The sequence below is a fragment of the Dipteris shenzhenensis genome, chromosome 11 (genome assembly GCF_047967505.1).
Source record: "Dipteris shenzhenensis isolate YYH24624 ecotype China chromosome 11, Dip_SZ_1.0, whole genome shotgun sequence".
In the NCBI taxonomy this organism is placed as follows: Eukaryota; Viridiplantae; Streptophyta; class Polypodiopsida; order Gleicheniales; family Dipteridaceae; genus Dipteris; species Dipteris shenzhenensis.
The window spans coordinates 33,846,834-33,867,861 of record NC_141606.1 but is presented as its reverse complement, the minus strand read 5'-3'; the positions used below and the strand labels follow the sequence as shown (position 1 = coordinate 33,867,861).

Sequence of the window (21,028 nt, the reverse complement as noted above, 5' to 3'; positions counted from 1 at the left end):
TAAAAGAATATGAGAATAAAAAGGAGAGCACATAAAAGGCAGAAGCAAGATGCATGACACAGACTACACCACTGATCCAAAACATTTTGTATAGCATACATAAGGGAGCTGTATGAAAGTAGAGGGAACACACTGTTTTTATTTTTTTGCAGTCTTCTGTGAAGATGGTAAGATAAAACTGAGGAGAAGCTCAGGCCTGTTTGGAAGGCTTGTTTTTTTCTCTGATACTGTTGTGCATAAATTACAACTATGCTGATCAGCTTCTCACTGATAATTCTCATCAAGATTAATTAGCTAGTTTTATAGAAGAAACTGTCTACTTATACAATAAAATGGTCACCTAGTGGTTGCTTTGTTTTTTCCAGAGTTTGCATCTTTTCCATGGAAAACTCTACTAAGGGGGAAAAGGAAAGTGGAATAGCATGTTATATGGTCAGCAATTTTCTTGCAACAAGAAGGGGAAATATATAGTCATATATTTTATTCGACTTTTTGTTTAGTGTTACATCTTTCATGGAGAGAGAACCTTTCATGCAGGTTCTCTTTGGGTGCTATTCATAACATTTCTAAAATATTGTACATGTCCAATGGCTTTAATGTTGAGTTAAAGTATTTACAAGGGTGCATATTATTGCTTGCTTGTTTGCTTGTACTTCAGAGATTTAACTGGATTTCGTTTCAATGACTATGGTTTTCTTAATCCTTTAAAATCTTCTCTCTCTCTCTCTCTCTCTCTCTCTCTCTCTCTCTCTCTCCACATAGACTTCGTATAGAGAGCAGCAGGTTAGAGCGTCTACCTAGGGAGAGGCACTTATGCACATTATGCGATATGCAGGAGGTTGAGACAGAGGAGCACTTCATCTTTAGGTGTCCCATCTATTATGAGATCCGCGGGCATATCTACCGCCTCTTTAGAGATAGTTATGGGGCCATGTCCTGATTCCTCTCCTATCCAGATCAGAGATGCTTGGCAGGCTTCATTCATAAGGTAGTTCGGCACCATGAGAGGATACTTCGATCACGGAGACAGGAGCAGACTTCTTCCTTGGTAGACCGCTCAAGTTCATTGGGAACTTCAATACCATTTTTACAAGGAACGCATTAGTTATGCATGCTTGCTTACTTTTCAAATCCAATCCATATAATATTTCTTGTAAGCATCAATTATGCATGCTTTCTTGCTTTTCAAATCCAAGCCATATAGTATTTCTTGTAAGCATCAATTATGCATGCTGGCTTGCTTTTCAAATCCAAGCCATATAGTGTTTCTAAGCTTGAAGCAAACTACCATAAAATTGAAGCCATAGAGAGAAGCTCCTTTGCAAAAGTAAGACGAGATTTGTCACAATGATTGGTAGAGAGTTTTTCTCTCATTCACATGCATTCTTTATTTTCTGTGTATTTGTAATGTCCTATTCAAGCTTTTCTAGTTTTGACCAACTGAATTAAAAAGGTTTGCTAACCCTCCTAATGGCCCACAAAGGTTCCCAAAGGCACACATTCTAATATGTCGGCACCATAAAATGTATAAGAGAGAGCTCAGAGAGAAAGAAAGAAAGTTTATTAAAGTCTTCAGAAGACTGATGGGTCTATGAGACTGTGAAACCCTAGTACAATCAAGCTTTGAGGGTGGAGCTACTAAACGAGCATCCACACCAATGCATAATGTAAAAATAATGCAGAATGATAGTTCTAAGTACTAAGTACAACATAGTCATGTCAGTGATCGAACTACAAATCAGTCACATCATCATCATCCTCATCAGGACATCAGAGGTGGATGAGGCACTGGAGGCAGGAAATCGGCAATAGAGTGTTGTCGGCCACTCGAGAGTGCGGTCCTGTGATGGATCCTGGTCATAGCTCTACGTCTAACAAGGGCTACAGTAACCCTTGGAGCTACCTTTGGAGTGGTCATTTAGATCCACCCCCCCTAGTTTACACCTTTAGTGGCAAAGCGATCACATTAAATGGGGTTCCTAGAGTTATCTGCGCTAAGATTTCTGATGACCACATCATGCTGCAACGACCTGATGGTTATCTTTTTTGGCAGAGGGTCACGATTGCGGGTAGGCAGACCAACGTGGAATATATAGGACATTTGGGCATTTTGCTAGAGATTGCCCAAAGAAGAAGAAGAAGAGGCACTAGAAAGCTTCCAAGTTCCAATGTGGCCCCTCATCCTTGATAGAGTCTTCCTGTGGCACCACCTTCTCACCTGACAACTATAGCACATCTTGCTCCTACTGCCCCGTGCTGGGTAGTGGTTAGAGTGCAACAAAGCAGGAGGGGCCTTCTCTCACACCAATCGAGGCCGTTGATATTCCAGTTCTGATTGTGACTCGTGACACCCCTGACCCTTCTCAAGTTGTGGCCAGCATTGACCTTTCTCAGGTTGTGGTTTGTATCACGTCGTAATCGACAATGTCGCTTATTTTGTTGAGCGAAAATTGAAAATTCTGAGTAGGAACGCTGATAGGATCGCCAATAGTGTTCAGAGTGTCTTCAGACAAGTGAAAAACACAAACACGTCTCCACTCCTGACAACAAGGTGCCAATAGTCAAAGTATAATCGAAAAGTAATCGGACTACAAAGCTATCACAAGATGTATAAAAAGAACATAGAAAACCTTGCAAAGGTAGTATGTTTCTTGTATATTATGTTTTAGCACAGAATACATCAACTCAACAACTCTCTCTTTTTGGTCCTCCCACATATCCTTACTTCCAAGCCTAGCCTTTGCATCCAACAACAGCCCCCTTCCTCTTCTGCTCTTTATTCTCTCCTCATTGATCGAGGGACGGATGTGGCTTCTACTCCTTCCCCCTTCTGATTACGTACTCTAATGCTAGCACTATTTCAGAGAAACTCTCTCTCCTTCGGCACATTATGATGAGAAAGAGTTTGTATCCTTTCATATGGTTATAGGGTTATTGGCATTCCTATCAACAAGTCATCACATTCTACAGGGTTGGGGGTTCTTTCTCGTAAGGTTCCCCCCCCCCCCTTTCCTCATCTGCAATACTCCAAGAGACCTCATTCTCCAGAGGGAGCTATTTCAACCACTAGGTTGGGTAAGGTGTTCCATGCTACATCCTCTTGCAGATGAGGATCATTAGCTAGAACATACAGGGCTTGGTGGTGTACCGCTTCACCACCAAAGGCAGTTGATTCGTAATAAGATTCATTCAGGTGTCACTCGGGGTTTTATTGGTAATCTTTTTATCCAAGAACACAAGCTACATGCTAGAGATTGTGCAAAGTTAGGTAAATTGCTATCAAGTCATACCTTTTTCTCACACCAGTTCATGCTATCATGTTGTACAAGAAGAGCTGAGATTCTCAGAGGAGGTTGGGTCTAGACAGCAGTTAGCAGCCTTGCATAGGGAAGAACAAAAACGGCCTATGGATGCTTGGATTTAGGGGTGCCTTGCTACAGCAAGGGCTCATTAGTAGATTTTGCTAGATCATAGAGTAAAGTATGCCTTTTCATGCGCATGATTCCTTTTGGATACAAATGGGGGGCAGAGTCAATAAGCATTTTTTCCCTCGCTTTGGTCCAAGACATGGTAGATAGACTTATTGACTCAGACAAGGTTCTAGAGTTAGATCTTGATGCCATCTTGTGCATAGCTTCCGATTTTATGCCTCTTTTCTTTCACCTGATCCAGACACACCTACCAAAGGTGATGCCAGACGTAGCTTTTGGTAGGGTATTCTAGGGTTTGTGAAGCCAGACATAAGAGTCTCACTTGATGCACCTTTCACTAACATGGCATTTAGGACTACACTTCTTGCCCTACCTAAGGGCAATTGCCCGTGCTCAGATGGATTGACACCATCCTTTTCCTTGATTTTTGGGACATGATTGGGGACCTTATCACGTCAACCCTGCAGGGTGTTTGGGACACTCTGGGGTATTATGGCTAACTGATTCACAGAGGGTCACATTCATCTCATCCCAAAGGGGGGTTGCAGAAATCTTATTTCTCAATGGAGACCAATCATTCTATTGGACACGTTTTATAAGATTTGGCCGAAGCTATTCATCTGTGCTTGCAGCCCATTCTTCCAAACCTCATCCATGATACACAGATGGGTGGCAAAAGCATTTCTGATAATATATTCTTATTTTGGGGGCTTCACATTGGGCTATGCAAAATGACCAAAGACTTGCCATTCTAGTCTTGGACTTCGAGAAACCAAATGACTAGTAGATTGGGTTTTTTTGGAGGGTACTCTTTTACATTTTGGATTCTCACATGCTTGGGTAGAGGGGTTTCCTCCTTGTACAGATCAGGCCACAGCCAAGTGCTAGTCAAAGGAGAAAGGGGAGAGAGTTTTAGATTTCTAGATCAGTTTGCCAGGGATGCCCTCTTGCCCCCTTCTTGTATTTATTTGTGGCTGAAGCTATGAGCATATTTTTGAGATCTTAGGCAGATGCTATTGGGCTGAGACTTCTCATCAGACAAACTAAAGGCTTATATGGAGATTCTGCATGCATCCATTCCCTATCTACTAAGGAGTCTATTCAACATTGCTTATGGGATTGCAGACAAGCGAGGATCATTTGGTAGATTATTGAGCACTTTTATGTATTCTCCTTTCTTCATGACCTAGGGCTTGGTAGCTTGGCTTTCTCTTTCAGGGCCTCAGGTCTTTTATGAGAAGCATGACTCTTGGGCTCTTTTGCTTCCATGGCACTTGGTTGACTCATGCTCTCTAGATGTTCCTAGATCTCGATACAAACCTGTGCATGCCTCTGTACATACTTTGTGGGAGATTCTAGCCAGTACATCTGCATGGCATTTTTGAGATCCACATGCACAGCGTCTTTGGATGCCTCCCAGGTCTACCCCGCACACACATTGCTTGCATCTAGATAGACACGGTACATAGCTTGGTAGCCATTTGGCAGAGCATGCAGGGGTCTTCACCGTAGGCATCCTCTACCAAGAGGAATGTTTTCTTGAAGTAGTGGACCAATTAAGGTGGCACTATAAGCCTCAACCTTTTATATTCTCTAGCTCTTTTACAGGTGCTTGACTTTGGTATTGTTTTCTCGTGCCCAGCATGTTGTACTTCTCCCTTAAGATTTGTGCTCGGAGCTTTATTCATAGTTAACAGTAAGTCCTGATAAAAGAAGGCTTCAAATTATTTTTGACGGTTATCATTGTGCCATGTATGACCACCGGCATTATAATTGTGCAGTGCTTATTGGCACTCCTTCTAGAGGGCTCTACCATCTTGATACATATGAGAAAGGAGCTCTTAAATAAGCAAATGTAGCAGCTGAATCTAGCATTTCAGACACATATTTATGACAAGAGAGATTGGGACATCTCATATGGTAGTCTGGTGAAAATGCATTCTAAAGACGTGGTTGTGGACCTTCCACAGATGCATGCACTCACAAGATGTTTGTGAGGGCTTCTTATTGAGCAAAATGGATCAGTTCTCATTTCCAAAATCTAGGACAGTTAGTGTGTCCAGGAAGTTGTACTTAGTACATAGTGATGTATACAAACTGATGTGGAGATCATCACTCAGGGGATACTCATACTTTGTCACCTATGTGGATGACTTTACTAGATATACTTGGGTGTTTATCCCTTGAAAGACAAGTCCGATGTCTTCACTTGTTTTCAAGAACTTTCTCATGGCTAAAAATGAGAGTGGAATTTTATACACACACACTATTTTTTTTTGGAGAAAACTTTGAATGCTTTATATTACAAGGTAGCTATCCCAGAACTGGGAAGCTGAAAATGGACATCAAGAGAAAATCTCCGCATAGGACAAATATACATCGTAATCGATGTAGTGAGTTTGCAGACAATCAAAAAGCGATTGCTACAAAGAATGACAAAAGAAAAAAAAGGTAGAGAAATTAGGATTACCAAAGACTCTGTGGTTTCTGTCTTTTCAGAAAGTCCAAAGTGCCTAGTAGCGAACCCAAGTAATGAAAACTCAAAATCCGGCCATCGAGGATATATCCCAAAAAGCCAGAAAAGCTTCCGAAAAGAAGCCTGAGGAAATCTCTGCCGAAGGATGCCCAAGAAGCCCTGTGTCTCAGAGCAGTGCCAAAAAATATGAGACACAGACTCCCTCAGACCCAAACACTGATGACAAATAGCCGGAGCAATACGTCTACATGATAGAAGCTGTCCAGACAGAAAAACCCCCAATAGAACACGCCGTAAAAGACCTGTTGTCTAAGAGGGACCTTGGAGTACCAAATCGGTTTCAATCTTTTCCTCCACCATTTGACTGGACGGTGCAAATACCAAATTTGATTAGCCCTATCTGACACCCAAGGTGGAGATAGCAGAACTTTATATAAAGATAACACTATAATATGAGACAACTTCAAAGGACGGATGGACGAGTGTGCTAGAAGAAGAGTCCAATCTTGAAGCCTGTCTTGAAGTTCTAAAGGTGGTACTGGCTGAAAAGGCTGAAGCATCCGAGTAATGGCCTGCCATATAGGACCATAATGCATTCCTAAACCATATTTTCCAGCAGCCAAAGGAAAGGACAGAAGAGTGACATCATCATGAATGGCATCTGTCATAGAGGAGATCCCTTTTGAATTAAGAAAATACAAGTAATATGACCCGTCTACGACGGGCTAGAGACCTACTCCATTGGGTCTCAAAGTTGCAATCATAGATTGCCTTTAATAAAATTTAAGGTTTAATTTATAAATCTTAAACTTTGAGGAAATTTAAAAAATTTTGCAAAAACATACATATACATACCAACACACGCATGTGTGTGCGCACACACCCACAAATATTGAAGAATATCCAATTATCTTTCATTAAACCGAACTTCTAAACACACACACACCCCCCCCCCCCAAAAAAAAAAAAACACTAAATAAAAATATATCTTATAAACTCTGTCTCTGTCTCTGTCTCTCTCTCTCCTCCCTCTCGTCCTCCTCCCTCTTCTCTCTCTCTCTCTCTCTCTCTCTCTCTCTCTCACACACACACACACACACACACACACACTTTTCTTTTTTTTTTTTTAAAGTAGAATCCAGTGCAGTATATTTATATTCTCATAAATTTACAAGATGGGAAGTCTCCAAAATGGAGAATATCCGAGAGATCAGAAACATAAAAAGAAAAGCTCTATGCAAGAAGCATGTATATCACCCTCATGGCAGACATCATATAAAGATTGCCGCAATGAGGCTCAGAACGATTCATATGACTTTTGAATCTGCCGACCCAAGTATGCCAAATTATGCTCACTCCAGATTGTCCAAAGAGCCCAATATCTCACCCATGAGAGAAATAGTGAGTATTGAGACAAAGACCTCATAAATCTGCCAAATAACCAAAAATGTTTCCCAAATCTGTGACTCGGGAAACGAAGTCGAAGATGATCTGAAATTCTCCCAAGGAGGTTCCTAGAACTCGGGCAGTGCCATAGCAAATGAGGGATAGTCTCTGAAGGAGCCTGACATCGTAAACATGTGGATGGTGCAATGTGACGTTTGGCAAGTGTGATTCCCACTGACAATGTGCCAGTCATGCATCTCCAAAGAAAAAGTCTTTGTTTCAAAGGCATTTTACACTTCCACAATATCCGGAGATTCTTCCGCCACCATGAGAGGGGCTTCCTGATATGCCACAGCGCATTAGCATATTGCTGAATCCATGGAGCAGGTTGAAGAAGCCTGTAGGCTTGGATAGAAGTCAAGGCAGGCAGAGGAACAGGATGAAAGCATGTAGCAGAGGGTTGCAATTGCCAATCCATAAGCCTGTCTGTGCCAGCCACAAGAGGAATAGGTAGAAAAGGAAGTAACAAATCAATTTTCTTCCATATCGACTTGTGATGCATTCCCAATGCATAGGAAGCGGTGGCCTGAGGGAAAGATAAGACATAGCCCTGATCATCTACCACATCATTGATGTATCTAATTCCCAATTTCATGAGATTATATGCCCTAACAGGTTCTTGTAAAGCAAGTGGAATGTCAAAGATGGCACTCCAATGAATACTTTCTTTCCTCATTGAATTTGTCCCCAAACAGTTATCGGGAGCCCATTTGACCTTAGAAAGTACCTGTTTCCAATCAAGTATCAGAGCAATAGAGAAAGGACAGCCGGGTATCTTCCCCACAAATCTCCCAATGACAACCTCCCAAGGATCAGTAGTCCAATGGTGTCCTCATGTTGACACACATGGATGCTAACATGCAAGTCCATGGCTGTTGTTGACGGAAGAAAGTATGGAGCAGTCACCTTCCTTGCTAGTACATGATATCTTATATTGAGAACATTAAGTCCACCATGCATTCTACGCGAGCACACCATTTCCATCTTCATCAGTCTCAATGCTTTCATCTCAATGCTTTCACTGCAGTTTTTGTCCTCCATAACAGCTCCATAGCTTGAGACATAAAGGCCGAAATATCTCTGGAGGACCAGTGTAGCAAAGGCAAAAAAAACTGAACATAGGACATTACAATAGACTGTACTATTCTGAGCCTGACATGAAGTGGCCAAGTAGAGATTTTCCAATATTCCAGTTTATGTTGAAGTCTTTGGAAGATCCATTTTAACTGCTGCTTCCTGGTGATATGCCAGCCTATAGGATATCCCAAATGCCTGACAACATCTTTGGAATGCACTATCTGACCTGGCCAGAGAACAGAATGCCAGTCACATTGTTTCAGGGGAAGCAATTTAGATTTGTCAAAATTGACATGCAATCCCGCTGCTAATCCATACAATGATAGTGTGGTCATAAGCATGCGAACTTCCCAAGGAGAGTTCTGTGGCATAAAGAAGGAATCATCAGCATATGCCTGTGCCAAAAAAGATGCAGCCCCAGGGATTTTAAGACCAGCCATCTGTCCTGTGTTTGTAAGATGATCAAGATATGTCAAGAGGGATGGGTCACAATGGCATAGAAGAGAGCACTGAGAGGGCAGCCCTGTCTAACTGATCTAGCCAATGTCCATGGGCGGGATAGATGACCCCCAAGAATGCACTGAGAAGTAGAGCCGGAATAAAGCCAATAAATAGCATTTGCTATCTTGGGACCAAAGCCCAACTTTATCATGATTTGAGAGATAAAATCCCATTGAATAGTGTCAAATGCTTTAGCAATGTCTACCTGCAATATGAGCACATCTTGATGCGAATACTTAGCATATTCGATTGCAGTCAATGCATTGGAGATATTGTCATGGATTTGTCTTCGTGGCACAAACCCATATTGATGAGGATGAAGGCCCGCATTCAATATCCCATGGAGCCTATACACAATCATTTTGGCAATGAGTTTGTAAACTACAGGCATCAAACTAATAGGCCTCCAATCTGACATATGGTCACACAGGTTTTTTTTTGGCACATCAAATCAAATCACTGATGCGAGGACTGAATTCCTTCAATATGTTTCTGAGATAGTGGAAATGGATGATGCACTTACATTGGAGAGATCTTTTACTGACACAGAACTTGATAATGCATTGTCCCACATCAGCAAATACAAGTCCCCTGGTTGGGATGGCCTTACGGTCGAATTCTATATTTCTTTTTGGGATGATTTGAAAGAGGTCCTTTTGCAAATGATCAATGTTGCCTGGCAAGCAAATCTCACACACACACACACTGTGCGAGTGTTAGCATGAAGATATATTTATAAATAAATGAATATTACAATGAATGAATAAATAAATAAATGCACACACACGCACTTCTATTCTCTCTCTCTCTCTCTCTCTTTTAAGTGGACACACACACACACACACACTGTGCGAGTGTTAGCATGGAGATATATTTATAAATAAATAAATAAATGCACACACACACACACACACACACTTCTATTCTCTCTCACTTTCTCACTCTTCTCTTTTCTTCTCTCTCTCTCCTCCCCCCAAATCCTCTCTCTCTTTCTCTCTAGATATAGAGAGATATATAGATGGAGAGATATATATATATATAGAGAGAGAGAGAGAGATATATATATAGATAGAGAGATATATATATATATATATATATAGAGAGAGAGAGAGAGAGAGGGGAGAAAGAGAGAAGAAAGAGAGAGACGAGAGAGAGGATAGGGGGAAGAGAGAGAAAGAGAGGAGTCTGTGTGTGTGTGTGTGTGTGTATATATATATATATATGTAGTATATTATTATATATATAATATAATATACAATATATTACAGGATATTTAATATATATTATCTCTCACTCTCTATCTATCTATCTATCTATCTGTCTCTCTCTCTCTCTCTCTATATATATATATATATATATATATATATATATATATAAAATAAGTAATACCATATCTTCCTTTTATATAATATGCTATATTATATATTATACAATATATATATTATAAACAATATATAAGATATAAAATGTTCCATCAGAAATATAAATCTCTCTCTCTCTCTCTCTCTCTTTCCTCCCTCCTCCCACTCCTCTCTCTCTCTCTCTCTCTCAGAGCTGTATTACGATGAGGCCACCTAGTTGGCGCATCGTTGATGATGTATTTTCCTTTCGGATGATTTTGTGTCCCATAGGCCATGTATGGCCTTCCGTGGACCTTTAATAAAATTTCTTTCTTTCTTTCTCTCTCTCTCTCTCTCTCTCTCTCTCTCTCTCTCTCACACACACATACACACACACACACTTTTTTTTTTTTTTTTGTGGGAAGAAATCTTTTATTGTTGTAAAATAATTACATTCATAGTTACTTCAAGAACGAAGTAGCTACTACTCAACTAAAGATCTCAGTATAAGTTGTATACACATCCTGATCAATCAAACGAGTCTGAAGACAATCGTAGTTGCAGAGAGCGTTTGAAAAAAAGAAAGGATGAAAATATTGGATCACCAAAGACTCTATGATTTCTGTCCATCCATAAAGTCCATAGGGTCCAATAGCGCACCCATACAAAAAATAAATCAAAACCCTGTCTCTGTGGATGAAAACCAAACAACCAAAAAAATCTGCCAAAAGTAACAGTAGGAAATTGCTGTCGAAGCCTCTGCCTGATGAGAGCAATGAGATCAGAAGTATTTGGACAGAACCAAAAAATGTGGAGCACTGATTCAGTAGAGTGCTGGCATCTATGACAAACAGCTGAAGCAATATGTCTGTGTGCGAGTCACTGTCCGGATGGAAAAATGCCAAGGAGAACTCGCCATAGGAAAAGCTGTTGTCGAAGAGGGACTTTGTAATGCCAAAGGAGACGCAGCCTTTTTCTCCACCACTTCATTGGACGATCCATATGCCAAACAGTATTTGCTCTATGGAAAATCCAAGGTGGAGGTAATAACACTTTATACAATGATGACACTGTGATATGTGAGAGCTTCAAAGGACGGGCGTATAAGGAAGGAGGGCGTAAAATCCAATCCTCAAGCCAATTCTGAAGCTCCAACCATACTTGCTCTCTCACACACACACTTTTTTTGGTAAAATCCAGTATATCTATATTCTCATAAATTTACAAGATGGGAAGTCTCCCACACACTAACATTAGACTCCAAACTAGAGCCCAATGTAAAAAACTCAAAAACAGATAGAGAACACTTCAAGGCTAGTAGCATCCAAGTCCCTTGCAGCAAAACTGTCATATAAGGATTGCTTGAGGGACATTCTGAAGAAAATATATGCTTGAGGAAACTGTTGACCCATCCTGGAATGCAGTCTCTGAGTCCAAATGGTCCATAGTACCCAAAAGCGAGTCCAGTGAAAGAAGAGGAGAAATGGAGACATCTGAGATGAGAGGCATCCAAACATCCAGAAAAGTTTCCCAAATCTGATGGAGGGAAACCGAAGCCGCAGCAAATGAGAAATACGAGTGATCAATATGCGAGAGTGTGGGCAAGACCATAATAGATGAGGAACTGTTTCACAGTGATGAGAGCAACGGGGACAGGAAGGGGAAGCAATGCGGTGTGCTGCCAATTTCGCCCCAATGGAAAAAGCTCCCACTATACATCTCCAAAAGAAAAACCTCTGTTTCAATGGCAATTTGGCTTTCCAGATTTTCATGAGTCGTGATTGCCACCAAGATAGAGGCCTATCCAAATTCCAAAGAGTGTTGGCATGCTTATCAATCCATGGCAGTGGAAGAAGAAATCTGTAGACCTTCGAGGAGGTCAAATTGTGCATTGAGAGCGTATGAGTAGCAGGAGGTAAGGAAGTCAATTTCCAGTCCAGTAATCTGTCCTGTACAAATAGTGGAGGGACCGGAACAAATGGCTGCAACATAGTTGAAAGAGTTCTCCAAATGGACCTATGATGTAGACCCAAGGAGAATGTCCTGCAAGCTTGTGGAAATGAAAGCATACAACCTTGTTGATCCACAACATCGCCAACAAATCTGATGCCAAATTTCATGAGATTGTATGCTTTAATAGGTGCCTGTAAAGCGAGAGGCGATTCAAACACCTTGCTCCAGTGGATGCTTTCCAAACGAAGAGAATTACCATGAGGAGAAGAAGTACCTATCCATTTTGCATATGAGAGAATTCTCTTCCAGTCATGAATAAAAGCATTAGAAACAGGACAACCAGGAATTTTCCCCTGAAATGTGGTCATGACTGCTTCCCAGTGATCTGTAATCCAATGCCCATATGCATGAGACACCATGTTTCCGCACATTGCTGCTAACATAATAGCCCATGGCTGTTTTTGCTGAAAAAAATCAGCAATCATAGTGCTCTTTCTTGCCAACATATGAACCTGGAGATTGAGAATATTCAGCCCCCCATGAGTCTTAGGTGAACAAATAGACTGCATATGTAGTAGTCGCAAAGCCTTTTTATGAGATTTGCTTTTCCAAAATATCTCCATAGCCTGAGACATATAGGAAGCCAAATGCTTGAAAGACCAGGGAAGAAGAGGCAAATAAAATTGTACATATGCCATAATGATGGATTGTACTATCCGAAGTCGAACATGTAAAGGCCAAGTGGACAAATGCCAGTATTCCAGCTTCTTGTTGATCTTTTGAAGCACCCATTGGAGCTGTTGTTGCGGAGTAATATTCCAGCCAATGGGGTAGCCTAAATGCCTCACAATAGTGTGGGAAGAGATAATGTGACCTGGCCAGAGAAGTGCATGCCAATCAGCTTCTTTCAAAGCTAGAAGTTTCGATTTCTGAAAATTGATTTGCAGTCCAGCAGCTATGCCAAAGTCATTCAGTGTATGCATCAAGTGAGAAAGGTCACTTTGAGAATTCCTGGGCATAAAGTATGAATCATCAGCGTATGCCTGTGCAAGAAAAGACTGTGCCCCTGGAATTTGCAAGCCATGAAGCTGTCCTGTATCTGTAAGATAGTCCATATGCAACAGTAGCGGATGGGTGGCAATGGCATATAGTAAAGAACTAAGAGGGCAACCCTGTCTCACTGAGCGGGTCATAGTCCAGGTTCTTGACAACCCACCACCAAGCAAGCACTGCGCTGTTGCCTGAGAATAGAGCCAGTATATGATATGGACGAGTCAAGGGCCAAATCCCAATTTATGCATAGTCTGAGAGATAAAATCCCAGTGGACAGTATCAAATGCTTTCGCAATGTCTACTTGCAGAATGAGAACATCTTGTTTAGAATATTTGGCATACTCAATCGCAAGCAAAGCATTAGAGATATTGTCAGTGATCTGCCTTCTAGGGACAAACCCATACTGTCTAGGATGAAGTCCTGCTTGCAAAAAGAATCGAACTCTGAGGACAATCATTTTAGCGATGAGTTTGTAAATAACAGGCATGAGAGATATAGGCCTCCAATCAGCCATCGTCTCACACAAGCTTTTTTTGGGAATCAATTTGACTAGGCCATGTTTCCAGGATGGGGGAAGAGATTGTGCTGCCCAAGCATGATTGATCATTAGAAGAAGAGTGTTTTTGAGATCACCCCAAAATGTGCGGAAAAATTCGACAGTCAATCCATCCCAACCAGGAGAGCTACTTTTGCGTAGATGACTCAAAGCATCATCCAGTTCACTAAGCATAAAAGGCTGCTCCAATGCATAAGCCTGTTCCCGAGACAAAATGGGCTGAACATGCATTAGAAATTGAGACCTACCTGTATCCACCTGCATCAGATGATCAGGCTGAAGAGAAAGGAGATGCTGGAAATGACTAGAACATAGCGATTCCAATTCTGATTTGGAAGTGGTCCAAGTGCCATCATCTTTCTTGATCCTACAAATATCCTCCTTTCGCCTATCCGCATGAAGACTTTTAAAAAAGGCTTTGGAGGAACAGCCCTTATCCAAAAGGGGTTTCATGTGAGCTCGGATTTGCCATTTCTTTAATTTGCGAAGATCATTTTGGTGGATGATATGAACCGCATAAGCACAAGAATCCTGCTCAGAAGAGGTAAGCTGCCTATGAGAGCTGATTGCATCCATTTGCTGCTTGTGAGATTGAGCCCATTTCAGCTTGAGCCTGAGGTTTCCCATGTAACTCCGTCCATAATCTTGAATAACAGCCTGTAAGCGATGAGCAAGGCTGATCCAAGCAAAATCCATATCCTCCTGAGCATGTAAGAGGAGGGGACGGACAGCCACTCTCACCATGTTCTGAAATTGTTGATGAAGCAAATAAGCACTATTAACATGGAGCAGGCGACGACCAAAAAAAGGCATATCATCTATCAAACGTGCTATTGATAATGTCAAGCATACTGGAAAATGATCAGAGAGCAAGAGGGAATGATCAACCCAAAGTGTACATGTAAAATCAGCATACTGCTGAGCATGCAACAAATACCATCTGTCAAGTCAAGCCCAGTAATGAGTAAAGGCATTGTGATGATATGTATAACCCATATCTCTGTCCCTTGTTGAGAGCCATAAATCTTCTGCATGCAGGGAGGAGAGCATATCTTCCCAATGTCGGAGCTCAGTGGGGATCATGTGAGAACGATGAGTTGTATTATCTTGAGTGGCAGGCGAGTTGTTGAAGTCTCCACACAAAAAAGCATTGGACATCCATGGATATTGTTTAAGGGAGTCCCATATTTGAGCTCTAGACAGAGAGGTTTGTGAAGCATAAACAGATGCTATTTCATAGAGATCAGCCTGCCAGATGCACCTGATCACCATCCATCGACCCTGAGGGTCATTGTAAGCAACCGTGGGCTGCATATCATGTTTGACCAGCATGCAGACCCCCGAAAAGTGCATTGTACCAGCATAAAAAATATCATACCCAGCATAGTGGCCTTGCTGACCAGCCAAGAAGTGTTGATTGTGTTCCTGTAAAGAGATCACATCGGGATGCATTCTATGTACATAATGCCAGAAAAGTCTCCACTTATTGACATTACAAAGACCCTGAACATTGTATGTAATGCAAGTAATTGAAGTAGACATAGAAGATATGTACAGTCAAACCAAAAAGCAGAGTAAAATATAAGCTGTCAGGTCTCAGCCATGACATCAACATCCACCTGGCCTCCTGGATCATTAGCTCTATGATCCTCATCATTGTCACATACTGGGATGCCCCTTTTTAACACCTCAACCCACAGTTGAGAAGCAAGGCTGTCAGCAGGGGTAGAGGTCTGACCAGGGGTAGAAGTTGAAGCATCCCAATGGCGAGATTGTAACGGACGTGGTTTGAGAGCGAATACCTTTTTGGGTTGCTGCCAGGCACCCTGGGTAGAGGCATGAGATTCTGAAATTTTGCCCTTTCCCTTATCCTTTTGCTTAGCTGAAACCTGAACCACATTTTCTTTGGAAGGGACAGATTTGGATGCAACATCACCCAGTTTGGTAGGCATAGCCTTAGACCCCGGAGTATAAGTAGGGGAAGGAGTATTTTTTGGAGCAATAGCTGTAGGTGGGAGCTGATGCAAAACTGCAGGACACTGTGAAGCTAGGTGGCCAAACTTATGGCATGTGAAGCAAGCACCTGCAAAAACTCCCCATTTCAAATCAAAGTATTTTTCACCGAGGGGAACATCCTCCACTTCAACCACAATGGAAGGAGGGGTTGGGTCATCTGTGTCCCAAAGAATACAAAAGCGATTGCGATTACCCGAAGGGTGGGGTGGGCATACAACTTGCCCCAAAGTGGCTGCCAAACTTGGTAACTCGGCCCTCATATAGTCCGGGAAATCCACTACCTCAACCCATACAGGGCAGTGATGTCGAATAAGGCTGTGGTAATCCTTATTTGGCGACCATGGCATGACATGCACCATTTGTCTGCCATAGAATAAGGGCGACATCTCCAGTATCTGCTGACGATATGAGGCATCCGAAAAATGTACTTCATAAAAACCCCTGGAAGCAAAATATACTCCTTCAACAAAGCAGCCTCCCAACAGTGCCTGAACCCACTAGGCCACATCATTGGCTGAAGGTAACTTTCCTGGGAAAAAAATGATAACTGCTTGCTGAAAGAACTTTCGAAGAGGAGCAACCAATGAAGGCAGCTTCAACTTATATTTGATGGCCGGGGGAGGTTTGGCCCACTCCTTCCGGCTGTGATGAAATTCATCTTTGAGCATGTCAAAAACATAGTGAGCATCTACAGAATCTGCAGAAGAGAGATCAACTTGCTGTCTTTTGGAGTCCCGAGAAGACTCCTTGCAAGAGTAGCTTTTGAACTGATCTTCCATGAAGGAAAACACGGTGGGATTGATGAAGAGGCAGAAGCAGAGCAAAACTGTACGGACAATGAACGAGATGAAAATGCAAACTGTACGGAAGGTACAGATTGTACGGATGTACGGAAGAAGGACTATGGGAGTTGAATCGTACGAAAGGCGAGAAAATACACAGAAGCTGTACGGAATACAGAAAGGGAAGGGGCTGCTGACGCAGAACAGCAGGGCGGATTGTACGGAGCAAGACGGAGAGCAAAGAAAAAGTCGATGCAAGCTGTACGGGAAGAACGAGAAAAGACGAGCAGATATGGCAAGGCTTCACCAGGCAGAAGAGCGCTGTCTGTACGGCGTCCGTACAGACGTACGGACAAGGGGCAGAGCTGAACGACGTCCTGACACGGACCTGTACAGGGACTCAGGGAGGCTGAGCAACCCTCACGAACCGACCTCCTCTCCTCCATCGCTCGCCTCGACCACCGCTACACCTACACACACACACGAGTCACACCTCTCGATGCACACACACACACTTTTTTTTTTTTGTAAAACCAAGATACTTATATTATGAAACATTCATTTACATCTAGGCAGTGCTCAAAATAGAGCTACAGCCCTATCCATCAGAAGCAGTAAAAGAAAAGTTGAATACAAGAAACATCCAAATCTTCCTCATGTAAGGCATCATATAAAGACTGCCTTAATGAGGCTCTGAAAAACTCATAAGGATGCTGAAGGGGAGAATTCAGAAATGCTTGATTGCGCTGTAGCCAGAGGGTCCATAAGGCCCAGTATCTGATCCAGTGGAAGAAGAGAGAATACTGTGACAAAGAAGCAGATAGTTTGCCATACATCCAGAAAAACCTGTAGAACCTGTGTGCTGGAAATCTCAGAGATAAAAAGTAGGAGATTCTGTCTAGAAGGTCTTTGGAATATGAACAAAACCACAATAAATGCGGAATACTCTCCGATGCAAGGTGACATCTTGGACAAAGAGGTGAAGCTATCCGTCGTTTAGCCAATTTCACTCCCACTGGAAGAATACCAACAATACATCTCCATAGAAATAGTCGTTGCTTCAATGGCATTTTCAACTTCCATATCATTTGCAATCTTCCTTTCCACCAGGCTAATGATTTGTTCAGATGCCATAGAGAATTAGCATGATGGGCAATCCAAGGAGGAGGTAATATCAATCGATAAGCCTGTATAGAAGTCAATAACTGCAAAGGCTTAGAGGAAATGCTTGGACTTGAAGGCTGAAGGTGCCAATCTTGAAGCCTGTCACTGACATTTAATGTCGGAATCGGAACCAGAGGAAGTAGGAGATCAGCAATAGCTTTCCAAATAGGTCTATGATGCATTCCCAGGTTGTATTGTCGACATGCTACTGGAAAAGGGAGAATATTTCCTTGCATATCTACAACGTCATCAATGAACCGGATACCCAATTTCATAAGATTGTAAGCTCTAATGGGTTGTTGAACAGCAAGGGGAGAGGAAAACACAGCACTCCAATGAATACTTTCCAATCTGAGTGAAGATGCTAGAGAAGCAAGATGAGGAGACCATTTGATGTGAGAGAGTACTTGCTTCCAATCCTGAATCAAGGAATTAGAAAATGGACAACCAGGGATTTTACCTTGAAATTTTCCAAGTACTACTTTCGATGGATCTACTAGCCAATGTCCATAAGCATGTGTGCGCATCTGACCACACCAAATTGCCAGCATAATAGACCAAGGCTGCTCTTGTTGAAAGAATGTCTTGAGCATAGTGATCTTTCTTGCCAACACATGATATTTGATGTTTATTATATTCAAGCCACCATGCATTCTAGGTGAGCAAAGCAAGTCCATTTTGAGCAATCGTAAAGCTTTTTTATGAAGCTTAGTTTTTCAAAAAATCTCCATGGCTTGAGACATAAAAGATGTGAGATCTCGAGATGACCAATGTAATAGAGGAAGGTAGAACTGGACATAAGCTAAAACAATAGACTGGACAATTCGAAGCCGTACATGCAGAGGCCAAGTGGAGATCTTCCAATATTCTAATTTGTCCTGAATTTTGTTGAACACCCACGACATTTGTTGCTTATTGCTGATTTTCCAGCCAATAGGATAGCCCAAATGTCTTACTATATTTTCCGGTTGAATAATCTGGCCTGGCCACTGAATAGCATGCCAATCACAATGCTTGAGAGGTAAGAGTTTTGATTTCTGAAAATTAATTTTAAGACCAGCTGCCAACCCAAAATTTGAAAGGGTATCCATCAAGAGGCGAATCTCCAATGGACTGTTCTTTGGCATGAAGAATGAATCATCTGCATAGGCCTGTGCTATGAAGGGTCGTGAACCAGAAATCTGAAGCCCCTCTAGCTGTCCAGTATCAACCATGTGATCCATATAAAGAAGCAAAGGATGTGAAGCGATGGCATAAAGCAAGGCACTGAGAGGGCATCCTTGTCGAGCTGAACGTTCGAGAGTCCAAGACTCAGACAATGTTTCCCTATAAAGCATTGTGCAGTGGAATTTGAGTAAAGCCAATATATGACATTAGCTAGCTTTGGCCCAAAACCAAGTTTTAGCATGATTTGAGAGACATAATCCCACTGTACTGTATCAAATGCCTTCGCCACATCCATCTGCAAGATCAACACATCTTGATCTGAATATTTAGCATATTCCATTGCGATAAGAGTGTTAGAGATATTGTCATGTATGTGCCGTCTTGGAACAAAACCATATTGCCTGGGATGAAGTCCATCATGAAGGATATCCTTTATCCGGTGTACCAACATTTTGGCGATCAGTTTGTATATTATCGACATCAAAGTGATGGGACTCCAGTCATCCATAGTCTCACAAAGAAGTTTTTTGGGCACAAGCTTAACCAGACCATGCTTCCAAGCGGAGGGAAGATGTTGGTGCTGCCATGCTGCATTAATAAACTGCAGAATTGGACCCTTCAATTCAGGCCAAAAGGCCTCAAAAAATTCAACCGTCAAACCATCCCAGCCAGGGGATTTATGTTTACCCAAATGCTTAAGGGCTTCATCCAATTCATCATCTGAAAAGGACATTTCCAGCATTGATGCTTTTTGCGGGGAGACAATGGGAGAAACAAGCTCAGTAAATCTGTAACGAGCCAATGCGACCTGAGGTGTAGAAGAAGATGGCTGAGAAAAAAGGATCTGAAAATGATCCAGACATTGTTTTTCTAGCTGAGAGAGAGACTGGGTCCAAAGACCATCTGATTTCCTTACCCTCATAATAGATTGGCTTTGTCTATGTGCATGTAAGTTCCGAAAAAAAGATTTAGAGGAACAGCCCTTATCTAGCATAGGTTTAACTCTGGCCCTAATCTGCCATTTGGACAGCTTGCGTTTATCATTGGCATCAATTATGGAGGAAGCACAAGATAGTAAATGCTACTCAGAATCAGATAGAGATCTTTGATGACTAATCTGTACCAAATACTGCTTGCATGATTTTGCCCACTGGATATGCTATCTGGTTTCTGCCATGTACCATCTTCCATATTCCTTAATGACATTTTGAATACGATGTATGAAAGAGATCCATGCAAATTCCAGATCCTCCTGAGCATGGGATAGCAATGGCCTGCAAGTCTGATCATATGCTGAAATTTTTCATGAGAAAGATATAATTGATTAACCTGTAAATTTCTCGCTGAAGAGAGCTGCAAGTCATCCAGAGGCATACCAAAAGAAAGGGTGAGCCAAAGTGGAGTGTGATCAGATAATTGTTGTGAATAATCAGTCCACATCTGACATGTATGTTCATCATATTGCTGAGCATGAATGAGATAATATCTATCAAGCCTGGCCCAATAATCTGTAAAAGCATTATGATGATATGTAAATCCCATCACTGAAGGGTGAGTTGCTGTCCATAAATCTGCAAATCGAAGTGATGATGTCATGTGTTCCCATTGCTGGATTTCAGAGGGCAGCATATGTGATTTATGAGTGGTATTGTCCTTCCAGTGAGGAGAATTGTTGAAATCACCACAAAGTAGAGCATTAGAGGACCAAGGATATTGCTTTATGGAGTTCCACATTTGAGCTCTGGAAGCTGAATTTTGAGAGGCATACAAAGATCCTATTTCAAAAATCTCTCCATTGATCATACATTGGATAATCATCCATCGTCCACCTAGATCATTATATGCTATCCAGGGTTGCAGATCATGTCTGGCTAAAATGCACAGCCCAGAGAATTGTTCGGATCCTGAATAAAATATATCATATCCAGAAAAAAACCCATGCTGGCCAGCAAAAAAATGCTGATTATGCTCTTGCAGACACACAACATCCGGATGAGTTGTATTTATATAATGCCAAAGAAGCCTCCATTTATTCTGGTTGCAGAGGCCCTGTATATTATAGGAA

General features: G+C 41.8%; 1 protein-coding gene and 1 pseudogene across 2 annotated transcripts in view; both read right to left on the bottom strand.

The window, feature by feature from the left end:
• The window catches only part of LOC147896942 (uncharacterized), a 133,050-nt gene that overhangs the window by 24,455 nt on the left and 87,567 nt on the right, over positions 1-21,028 (bottom strand). The window lies entirely within an intron of this gene.
• Positions 6,111-21,028, bottom strand: part of LOC147896943 (uncharacterized) — a 61,844-nt pseudogene continuing 46,926 nt past the window's right edge.